The sequence below is a fragment of the Ruditapes philippinarum genome, unplaced genomic scaffold (genome assembly GCF_026571515.1).
Source record: "Ruditapes philippinarum isolate M1 unplaced genomic scaffold, ASM2657151v2 ctg2343_1_1_1_1, whole genome shotgun sequence".
NCBI lineage: Eukaryota > Metazoa > Mollusca > Bivalvia > Venerida > Veneridae > Ruditapes > Ruditapes philippinarum.
Window position 1 is genome coordinate 129,637 of NW_026859218.1, and position 12,119 is coordinate 141,755.

The 12,119-nt window shown below is 33.3% G+C and overlaps 2 protein-coding genes across 2 annotated transcripts in view; both read left to right on the forward strand.

The window, feature by feature from the left end:
- Nucleotides 1-12,119, forward strand: part of LOC132755652 (fatty acid-binding protein 10-A, liver basic-like) — a 73,327-nt gene that overhangs the window by 21,357 nt on the left and 39,851 nt on the right. The gene's annotated exons all lie outside the window — the stretch shown is intronic.
- The window catches only part of LOC132755644 (uncharacterized), a 39,941-nt gene continuing 34,690 nt past the window's right edge, over nt 6,869-12,119 (forward strand). The window contains exon 1 of the mRNA XM_060746534.1: nt 6,869-6,958. The gene's annotated coding sequence lies outside the window, so the exon portion shown is untranslated. The remainder of the gene's footprint in view (nt 6,959-12,119) is intronic.

A 12,119-nucleotide genomic window follows, 5' to 3' on the forward strand; every position in this document is an offset into this window, starting at 1 on the left:
GTATTTTTATTTCTCTTGGATATGTCTCATTAAAAAAAATTGGTTAAAATCATCAGCAATTAATAGTGTATTTCTTAGATTTTTTTTTATTTACAAGGTAAAGATATAGAGGCCAGAGCACATCGTTTTTATTTTAATTTAAATGTCACTTAAGCACTACAGTGTTTAGTTGTCCTTTTCAACTTCACACTAAATTCCATTTTCAACTAGTTTGCTTCTTACAATTGTATAGCATTTCTAAAAGTATTGCATTACAATCCGCTGGTTTATTAATTACATGTTTAATGTGTACTTCCTAATCGCCTGTCCAAAAATCAGAACAGGTGAAGCAGAATCTATTTTTAGAATAGCGAAGGTTAACTCATATCATGACCTAGTAAAATATGTAAACAAACCACAAGAATCGGAAGTAGAACTGATATTATAACTTCCTTACCATGAAAGACTACATGGCGGTAAAGTGTCTTACATGCATTTTCAAAAATAGATATTTATACTAACCATTGTACTGTATCTAATATATTAATAACTGCTGAATATTCAGCTATACCCGCGGTATGAGTCACGAAAATAGTTCTTCTTTTATTAATGCGCGAGTTATCCTAGAGTCACGAAAAACTTTTGATTTGTTAATAATAATGTTTTGTATAATGTAGAAATATTTATTTCCTACTAATAATGTCTTGGAACTCAGAGGTTACACCTTTATTGTAGTATAATTTGCTGTCCTACTTTTTCGACAGCGGTAAATCGTTTCAGCAGTAATTTGCATATTGCGCAATAATACTACGGGACTACAACGTTTTTATCAATAATATACGTTCATATTTTAACTTGGATAACTTAATTTGAAATTGAAAAGGCTTAATATGGAAGACATTAAGATATCCAGACAAAGTATGGGAGTTTTGAAGGATCAAATTCATGTACTATTTCTTGGGCTGTTAATTGGTTTAGGACACATTGCGCGATAGTAGCCAACGAAATCCCATGTGTAGATGACTTAGCTCTGAACGCGCCTGAGGGCGCGTCCGTCGCAAAAAAACAATGAAGGATGTATATAAAGCATACAATAAATAAACGAATCTATACGTCAAGTAAAAAATTTTCAACTTCAGCCGGACAACCAATAAATATGCTGAACCCTAGGGTTGTTTAAGCATTAAGGAAAACGTTTAATAAAAGTTACCTGCCCGTTTCTCCAACAAGCCCACTCATCGCCCATGATTTCTATCTAAGAGTACATTACGGTAAGCAGTCTTGCTTCCAAGCGCAGTGTACGGTGTTATGTCATTAAACCATTTAAATGATAACAACAATATCTCCCAAGTTGCGAAATTATAATGTTATCACATTCAGAAATGTTAAATTCTTCCCAATTTTCTTCTGAGTGCACCTTTGCGATAGAATGTGAAATCTATCTATCATTCAATAGATTGTGTATTCAGTAAAAAACTTATGAAAGAACATGAATTATGCCATTTTCTCGTGCATTTTTTTTGCCTACAATAAGGCCATATAGATTGAATAAGAAATATTTGGATATCCCTATGTAATTCTCGGAGAAAAAAAACCCGTTACACATGTTAAATCTTCACCTTAACCAGAGAAAACTATCGGTGGTCTAAGTCAGATAGATCGCTCGTACAAGTCGAACTTAATGGTCCAATGACCATAAGATAAAAAACATAGAACTTAATGGTCCAATGACCATAAGATAAAAAAAAGTTCTTATTCATGGTTCGAAATGTCTATCACGGTCTGATATATACCAAAATCTGGTCCAAAATGATTAAAACTCTGTTCCGATTTAATTGTCTGGTCCGAAATGTCAATTACAAGTTATTTTAAAAATTATGTAATAGTTATAGTACATGAAACGAGTTAGTTACGAGGGTATAACACTGGCTGGGGCGGCATCAAGGGGTGTTTCTGCTAAAAAAAATTGCGAGGCCGTTAGGCCGAGACAATTTTTTTTGCAGAAACATCCCGAGATGTCGCCCCAGCCAGTGTTATACCCCCGTAACTAATTCGTTTCGTGTACTATAACTGTTTTATCGCAATGGCATAACGTTTTCTTTTTTTGTAATAGAAACAAATAAATAAATTAATCGTTAGCTACATTACAGAACAGAACAGAACAGAACAGAACAGAAATTTTATTTGAATCTAACTTGAACATTTACAGTTCATCGTTACATACAACAAATTTTACAGTTATTTATCGTCAGGCAGTTTTTCCAGCTGTCGCGAAAAAAATAAACAAAAGACATCCAATATAAGAGGCGGATTTTATACTGTTACCAAGATTGATTTAAGATTAAAGGGCTTTTTTCAGTGGAAATAATTCATTCAGCGGATGTACCTTTTGATTAAATGAGAGTAAATTTCATTTCATTAATTATCTTTGTTTATATTTTTCATTGGATTTATATATTTATTTCATTTTATGTTATTGATTTCATTTTTTTATTTTATGTTTTTTTGCTACTGGGAATGGTCGTTTCCACTGTCCCATTGGAGCCTCTATGAAAAAACTGTATTGATATATACAAGGTGCGAAAAAATCTCGACCGATATATAACAGTCGAGTTTTTTTCCTATATGAATCAATGAAAAAACTGTACTGTTATATATCATTACAGTTTTGAAATGCTCATTGAAGTGTACTGAGTATAATGGGTTATAAGAACAAAGGAAAAGTTCCAAACCATGCGATAAATTAAAGTAATGCACTTTAATGATCAGTTGATATGCATGTTACTAAAATATGTAAATTAATAAGAATCGCAAATAAAACATTTATTACATCATGTCAATGTACACGTGTTATATATTTTATATTTATAATGATACAAAAATTATTTTCCAATTTAAATTTTGATATTAAACATACGAGCGACAGGTTTTTCATATAAAACTATAATTTGATTTTAGGCACAGGGAGTTTTTATTCACCCTGGTAATTGATAAGTACCCCGTGCCTTATAGATATCATATATCCTGATACAAATACAAAGTGTGTTTTGTGATCGTTGGTACACATGTGTCATGAAAAATCTTTAAAAGGTGACGATTTTTTTAGCAAAATTGTATGCCCAAAGTCAATCAATTATGAACAGTGGAGAAAATTGAAAAAACAATGTTGACTAATTGACAGTTCGCGGTACAGTATATCAAAAGTTTAAGATTGTAAAAATCGAGTGTGCTGAGAATTTAAAAGATAATTTGTTTATGTCTTGTATAAGAGGGTGGCTTTACATAAAAAGTTTATCCCTCACAGAGATAATATTTAAAAAAAAGAAAAGAAGAACATGGACATATTAATATCTAGTAACGTTTTTATTAGAGCATGGACCGCATTGCGTTACAACATAACTTTATAATTTGCTCTGTGTTATCAAATTAAATTAAATAGCTGATTTTGGCATGTTTACTCGGCAGTAGCGTACTTAATATAAGTAAGTAAGTAAGTATTTCACATATTTCTAACGTAACATCAACACATTCCGGTAGTGTTGAATCTGAGCTTACATCATCATTTTTGGGTGACATGGAATCAAGTAGTGATAACCCATCTGTGGATAGTATTCGTTCACTTTCTAAATCACTCCACGTTAATAAGTCTCACTTGAAATTCGAAGTGATAAATTTCCAGAGTATTCGTAATAAGAAAACGGAGTTATACAACATTATAGCTAGTAAAGCGCCGGATGTTATCTTAGGCACTGAAACGCATTTGAATAGTGAGGATCTGAGTGCTGAACTCTTACCAACAAATATCCCGTCTATTGACAAATATCAAATATTCAGGAAAGATCGGTCAGAATTAGTGAACAAACGCGGCGGTGGTGTTATTATAATGGTTAGACCTGGCTTACAAGCTGAGGAATGTTCAGATTTAGACTCTGCCTGTGAAATAAAATGGATTAAAATCAAAATCGATAAAAACGAACAAGTTTTAGTTGGATCTTTCTACCGTGAACCAAAGGCTACTTTAGAAACATTAGATGAACTTGAAAATTCACTATTAAAAGCGAACTGTACTTCTCCATACAAAAATATGAAGAAATTTCTAGGGGGTGATTTCAACCTCGGAGACGTGGACTGGGATAACGGATGTACATTGCCAAATGCTAGGGATAAGACTTTTTGTGATAAATTAATCGATATAACTTCAAGTTGTTTTATTGAACAAATTAACAGAACCCCTACACGTAAGGGTAGGATTTTAGACTTATTCTTTACGAGCCATCCAACACTCATACAACGACACGTAGTCGGACCACCTATTGGGCTTAGTGACCATGATATCTTATCTGTAACAACATTTATCAAGCCGGTTATTAACAAACTACCGCCGAGAACCGTGTTTAATTATAGAAAAGCGGACTGGCGGAAAATTAAAGATCGTGTGCTATCATTTCAACACGAGTTTCTGCGTAATATACATAACAACACAGTTGATGTAAACTGGAACAATTTTAAACAAATATTATTAGAATCAATGGAACAATATATACCAAAGAAAACTGTAAAAGGGAAATCGGACATACCGTGGTTATCAAAGAATATCAAACGGCTTATTAAGAAAAAACGCTACTTATATAACATTGCAAGAAAAAGTAATAACGCAAGTGACTATAAAAAATTTAGTGACCTTCGCAAAACTGTAAGGAATAAATTACATACTTCCTACTACAAATACATTAGTAATCTTCTAGATCCAGAAAATGATAAATCTTCGAAATCCTTTTGGAAATATATAAAGTCTCGTAAACAAGACAGCGTGAACATTGGAACATTGAAAAACAACGGTCAAATCGCCGAATCCGCTAGTCATAAGGCAGAAATGCTTAACAACCAATTTTGTTCAGTATTTACGAAAGAATCTTTGGACAATCTACCAAATAAAGGATCTTCGCCATACCGCTCGATGCCCAAGATAAACGTTACATTAAATGGCGTTGTTAAGTGTATTAACAGACTTAATCCCAAGAAAGCTTCTGGGCCAGATAAAATACCTATCATAGTCTTGAAAGAATGTGTAACTGAAATAGCACCAATCATACGGTCTTTATTCCAACAGTCAATTGATAAATCTGAAGTACCATTGGACTGGAAAAACGCTAACATTGTACCAATTTTCAAAAAAGGCGACAGAACCAAACCATCGAACTACCGCCCTGTAAGCTTAACCGCAGTTGTTTCTAAAATGATTGAACACATAATAGTTTCGCAAGTAATGAATCATTTAGACAGCCAGAACATTCTTCATGAAAACCAACATGGGTTCAGGGCTAAACGCTCGTGTGAATCTCAACTTCTATTAACTACAGATGACATTGCTCGTAGTGTTAATCTTGGTCACCAGGTTGATATGGCGGTGCTTGACTTTTCTAAGGCTTTCGATAAAGTGTCACATCAGCGTCCCTCTGTGAAAATGCAATATTATTGTATATGTAATGAAACCAACTTATGGATTAATGAATTCCTTAACGGTCGTTATCAACGAGTAGTAGTAGACGGAGAATCATCAAGACCGTCACTGGTAACATCTGGCGTGCCCCAGGGAACCGTGCTTGGTCCTGCATTGTTTTTACTATATATTAACGACATCGCCTCGGATATTAAGTCATCAATTCGCCTATTTGCTGACGATTGTGTAATTTATAGACCCATACTCACCAGTGAAGATCATAATATTTTACAAAAAGACCTGGACACCTTAGTTGATTGAAGTAATATCTGGCAAATGGAATTTAACGTCGATAAATGTGCAACCATGTCAATAACAAATAAACGTAACAAATCTGTATTTGACTACAAAATGAAAAATCAATCACTACATGTTGTTAAAAACCATCCATATCTGGGAGTTGAACTAGCAGATACTATGAAATACAACCTACACATCGATTCAATCACAGCAAAAGCTTCTAGTACTCTTGGTTTCATCAAACGGAACTTAAAACATTGCCCGACCACAGTAAAGGAAAGAGCTTATCAAACTTTGGTTCGACCTAAACTGGAATATGCGTCACCAATTTGGAATCCCCAACAACTTAATACATCAAAGAAACTTGAACAAATACAACGGAACGCAGCAAGATTCGTCATGAATAAACCATTCAATCGTAACAATCCATCTAGCGTAACATCAATGCTACACGACCTAAAATGGCCAACACTTGAACAACGTCGTCAGTGTGCGGACTTAATTCTTATGTATAAAGTGTTTAATAACCTGGTGGCTGTACCAGTTGAATACCACCCACAACTATCTACAAGATACACAAACTCGGTAAAGTTCGTCACTTATCACTGCAGACTTAATGCGTACAAACATTCATTCTTTCCAAGAACTGTACCTTATTGGAACAACTTACCAACTAACATCACAACTGTGGACAATCTGGACAGTTTTAAAACTGCTGTCCAGTCATACGTATATGTGTAAATTATTAAAATCGTGTATAGTGTACAAACATGTTGGATTTTACTTCACACTACGTTTTCACATTATTTTAACTCGAACGCCTGGTGCCGCACATGGGGGACAGGTTTTTAGCCCACGTTTTTAATGGAGCACATTTCACATCACCACTCGTCGCTGATGTCTGCACAGCGGATTTACAGACGAGATCAACATAGAAGTAGAAGTAGAAGAATCTTTTAGAGATCCGTTGATTATTTTGTATTAAACAGCACTCGGGTATATAACCTGGATCAGTGTTATTGTGTGATAATCTGTAAAATTATCTAATAGTTATAACTTGACCAAAAAAGGTGACGAGAAAACAGGTTCAGGTTGAATTGCTCCAAAATACGGGACGAGTTGATGATGGGACGAGTTAACCACGGGACGAGTTGACGAGGGCACGAGTTGATCTGACCTCCGGTGAGAACAGTTACGTCCCCTTTGGCCAACAGCTTTAACGTTCTTCAAATTCAAAAGGTGTGTAAATTATTTGATATTTTATTTTCGTCTTCCGTTAGAGCTTATCTAAATATTGTTATCACTTTTCATAATGTTTATTGATAATAATTAATCATAACTGAAGAAAATAACAGTCTCAAAAGGTTTCTACTTTCGATTTCGAATTTGACTTGACACGCATTAACCACAGACATTTCATGGCAATTTCACTGTATTTAATGTTTGTTTCATAAACAATCTCCACGTAGATCGTATTGAAAGAAGTGTTATTAAGATTTTCTTGAATTTTGGTGCTTTAAGTGTGGTGATCATTTATCAGATAGGATGTAATTTTCGGACATCATTATATTTTGTTATCATAATGCAAATATCTTTAACGTGACCGTTCACGTTTAAATGAATGTTAATTCATATTTATTTCATGTTAATTCATATTAATGTTTATAATTTATTCATATTTTGCAATCTTATTAAATGTATTGAGACTTGATGGTAAACGGTAGTTCTGGCTTCCATAACTTTTAAATATATGTCGCTTTTATTTTGACGTTGTGCAAGTCTAGCGCAGTATTATAAAACCTGATTACTGAAGTGTCTTTAGCTAGGTAAACGGCATTGTTTTTCATAAACTGTATGAATAAATTGTTTGAAAACCAGTTTTATGGTTGTAACAGATCCCATTCGTGTTTAAATATTAAAAATATATTAATACAGGAGCGTATCGCAATTGGCAACCGTCTGTGATTACCAATGAAATTATGATATTTTAGGCAGTTTTTAAACGTTGTAAAAATAGCGGAAAACATATTTTATGATCAAGACATTGACCAGGTCGTTATATAATGTGTAAAAATAATTTGACATACGGTTTGCAAAAAAAGGACATTATGTATAGTGCGGATCAGGAAGGGGAGCCACACACATAACACTAACCAATAATACATGTATATTAGACATTACCGGCTTATTTCAATGCCGCCCTGTAGTAGTGTATACTCGTATTATATACGTTGATTTTTCAAAAACTGCTTTATTACGTTTTATTGATATAATTGTTTTCCAGTCCAAAATTAGATAATATTTTGCGACAATAAATGATACTTATATATATTACACTTATTTCTAGAAGATTCAATTTCAGATCTAACCAAAAAGGTTTTAATATATTTTATTTAAATTTTCAGATTTTCGGTCTTAATTTGTCCTGTTTTGGAAAAGAATGGCCACTCCAAGTACTGATGTGAGTGAATCTTCAGACATCGTTCATGAGTTTGCATGTAAACCTTGTTCTGATGATGGCAAAAACATCGACGGTGTGAATTTCTGTGCTGAGTGCCAGACTTACTTCTGTCATGTATGCGTTCAATTCCACAACAAATGCTTCAAAACTCACACAATCTACAATAAATCTGGAGTGAAATCAGGCAAGCTCCAGTTTGAGCAATCTCAAAGCGGTTTAGCATGCGATAAACATGCAGGATACCCAATTCAAATGTACTGTAGAGAACATGATACTGTCTGTTGTGCTGTTTGTATAGCTGTTGATCACAGGTGAACGTTTAATTTTAAACTCGACTATTCGAAGAATATGAGAGCTATTGTAGTCGCCCCTCGGCGTCCGCGTCTGCGTTGGTTAAAGTTTTTGTAAAGTCAAATATCTCAATTATTGCTTGGGATACTCAATTGAAACTTACAATACTTATTTATAGTAACAATGTACATCAGATTGACAAATCGGATAACTCTGCCTACAATATTTACAGAATTATAATTATTCCCCTTTTTAACTTGAAAAATTTTGGTTAAAGTTTTTTGTAAAGTGTAATATCTCAATTATTATCTTGTGTCATGTATTTAGGCTGATTTATCTCCCCCTTTTTTACTTAGTCTCTTGGTTAATGTTTACATGTAAGTTTTGCATATCTCAGTCACTATCAGAGATTTGATTTGAAACTTCACATATGCATGAAGGGTCACAATTGTATTTCACTGACCAAATTCCATAACTCTATCTTGCATTTAGGTTGATTTATCTCCCCTTTGTTAATGTTTACATGCAAGTTTTACATATCTTCAACTTAGAAATTCGTAGTAAAGTTTTGCTTGTAAGCTTATTTTTGGGACAATTTTATGCATTCATAACAATAAAGCATTGATTTACTTGATAAAACATCTTAATAACAAACCTTTTCGGTCAATTTATGTATTCATAGGTAAGCATTAGTATACTCAATAAAACATCCTTGTGACAACTTTTTCAAATAGTCGAGCCTTACTGTCCTCCGACAGTTCTTGTTATATATTTATTATACATGTATTTCTGACTATGTAAAATGGTTATATTTTAGTACAGGCAAATTAGATACAAAGTCTGTAAAAAGTTATGAGAAGTGTGCTCTAACTTTGATTATATTTTGATTTCTTTATTACTCAAGTTTTGTATTTTAATTTTTATTTTATAAAGTTTTCAACGATTTGTCAGTTGTTTTTTATTCAGTTTGTTTGATAAATTGAGTATTGAAGCAATACTTATATATTAGCCTCTATCTCCTTAACAAAAATCATGTCCAGCCAAAAACTTTGTCATTCTTCAAATTACCTTGAAATTACATGTACCTTTATCCATAGGTACCTACATGTATGGTATATATTAAACCTAAGAAACTTTTAAGTATATTCGGTGATAGAGTAAGTTGTCACAAATGTTTACATAAAATTTTGTATCAAATAATTCTTTCATTTAAGGTTGTGCAAGAGTGCTGACTTCATCCCAAAGCTGGCAAAAGAAATCTTGAATGGACGGGACAAAAATGATGTAAAGACATCGCTAGAAGGGATTCGGAAACAGCTGAACTCCATGAAAGCTAAAAAATTACAGCAGATAAAAGATGTGGGTGAAGAAAAAGATGAAAACTTGAAAGAAATTGTCAAGATGAAGGAACAGATCATTGCCAGAATGGAAGAGATGGAACGAAATTCTGTCCAACAAGTCCAGAAGAAACATGACAAAATCGTAAGAGCTATAAAGACTGACATAGACTCTATTGATGTGAAACTGAATGCTGTTCAGAGCAATATTGAAAAGGTCAATGCATTTAAGGGAGACAATGAAGCTAAACTGTTTGTAGTTCTGAATAAAGCACATGAGGTAGAAGTAAATAGTAGTAGTTTCATTGATGAGAATGGTAAAGGGGAGTATGACAAAATTGATTTTGTAGTCAATCAAGATATTGCTTCCTTTGTAGGTAAGATAGATGCTTTTGGTAATGTCAGAGGTGATGGAGATAGGGAAATAGGTCATACAGTAGCCAGTTGTTCTCAGATACATGTACCTGAAGCATCACTTGTTAAGCAAGTGTCTGTTAAAGGAAGAGACAGTTGTATATTAGATAATGGCCAGATTATTATTCTTGTAGATGGAAGTCTCATTAGGCTTGATAAAACTTATAACTTGTTAGATAAATGTTATTTGAGTGGTGCCAGGCATTTATGCCAGGTCGGACTAACTGAGATAGCTGTTTTGGATAGTCAAAACGAAATTACATTTGTTTATGTTGGAAAATCATTATTAATCAGTCGGTCTTTAAGTATGTATAGCAATTTGGATGATATGAAGAAGCGGTACCCATTAAATCCACCATGGACATTTAATTGTGCATATTGTGATGGTTTATCAGTTTCAAAGGAAAAACTATTTTTGTTTGAAAAAATGAGATACAAGCAATACATTAAGAACTATTTCAAATACAGTTATAAATTTGGTGTTTCAGTTTATGATCTGAAAGGTTGTCATATTGAAACACATATATTACTGTCTGATGGAGAAGATGATATGGGAATCTATCATGCAACTTTCAGTTCTTATAACTCTTGCATGTAGATTTCTACCAGGGAAAAGGGTCTCTCAGTCTTTGACATGATTAATAAGAAATTGTCAAAGATTACACACGAGAGACTTCAGAATTCTTATTGTGTCTGTGAGGGAAGAAATGGTCAATACTTTGTTTGTGGTCGGGACTCACACAATATATTTTTAGTAGATAGAAAGAATAACACAATGGAAGAAATCTTAGGCAGCATAGATGGAATATGGAACCCTATTTCTGTAATGTATATAAAACAAGAAAATCGCCTCTTGGTGACTAGTGAATCACAAGATGTCAAAGTGTATCAGTTAAAATAGGGAGACAAACATGATGGGTCTGATAAAGAAAGGTAAAGAGTTCATTAGATTTTGAAATTAGTGAATTAAATCAAATACACTACCACAGACAGGAATTTCCTAACATCTCATTTAGTTGTTTATTACTGCCTCAGTGTCATGTTCTTACTACAACCTAGTGAAGTTCCAATTATATGGGGGAGGGGGCAATTGTCCAAATTTGCATTTTCACTGATGAGTGTGGGTGGGGGAGCAAATGTCCTGTGATTCATTAATAGAATGGGGGTGTATTCATTTAAAGAGTGGGAGGGGTGAAATGAGCAAGCTTCAGATAAAATTGATTGTATTTGTAAGAAAGTAGCCTTCTTGATCTAACAGGATTAGCCCTTGCTGCCATTATAGAGCCAGGCCGGGATGTGTGCGCTATGCTTGTGGTACATTTGTAGCTCAAATTTTTGTATTTTGATATTGAAATCTGTTTTAAAAAAGTTGTAAGGGCAAATCAAATTCACATTAAGGTAAAATCATAACTTTACTACAACCCTAAGAATTGGTTTGACTATTTTGAATTTTTAAAAAAAAAAATGATAATTCAAGGTTTGACTGTATTGTATATTATGTAATGATAGTTCATGGTTTGACTGTATTATATATTATGTAATGATAGTTCAAGGTTCAGGGTTAGAATTTAGCAAGATTTTCTACTTGCAGATTTTTGCAAGTGATCAAATGTTTAACTGGCAATATGAGGTAGTCAACTGGCATTTCCCCATGATCACATATCTTATTATTATTATTATAATACACAATGACAATGTATTTTGAACACTTGGTATGACAAATGATAATAAGCTTGAATGTCAGAAACATCTTTATCTCTAGTAAACACAGATATCTTCTTGTAACGAAACAAGAACATTTCAACACATTAATTTATAAATGATAAACAATTGTTTAGGGATCATAGGAACACCAACTGGTGACAATGTACAGTTATAAACTTGTTCTTGTAATGTA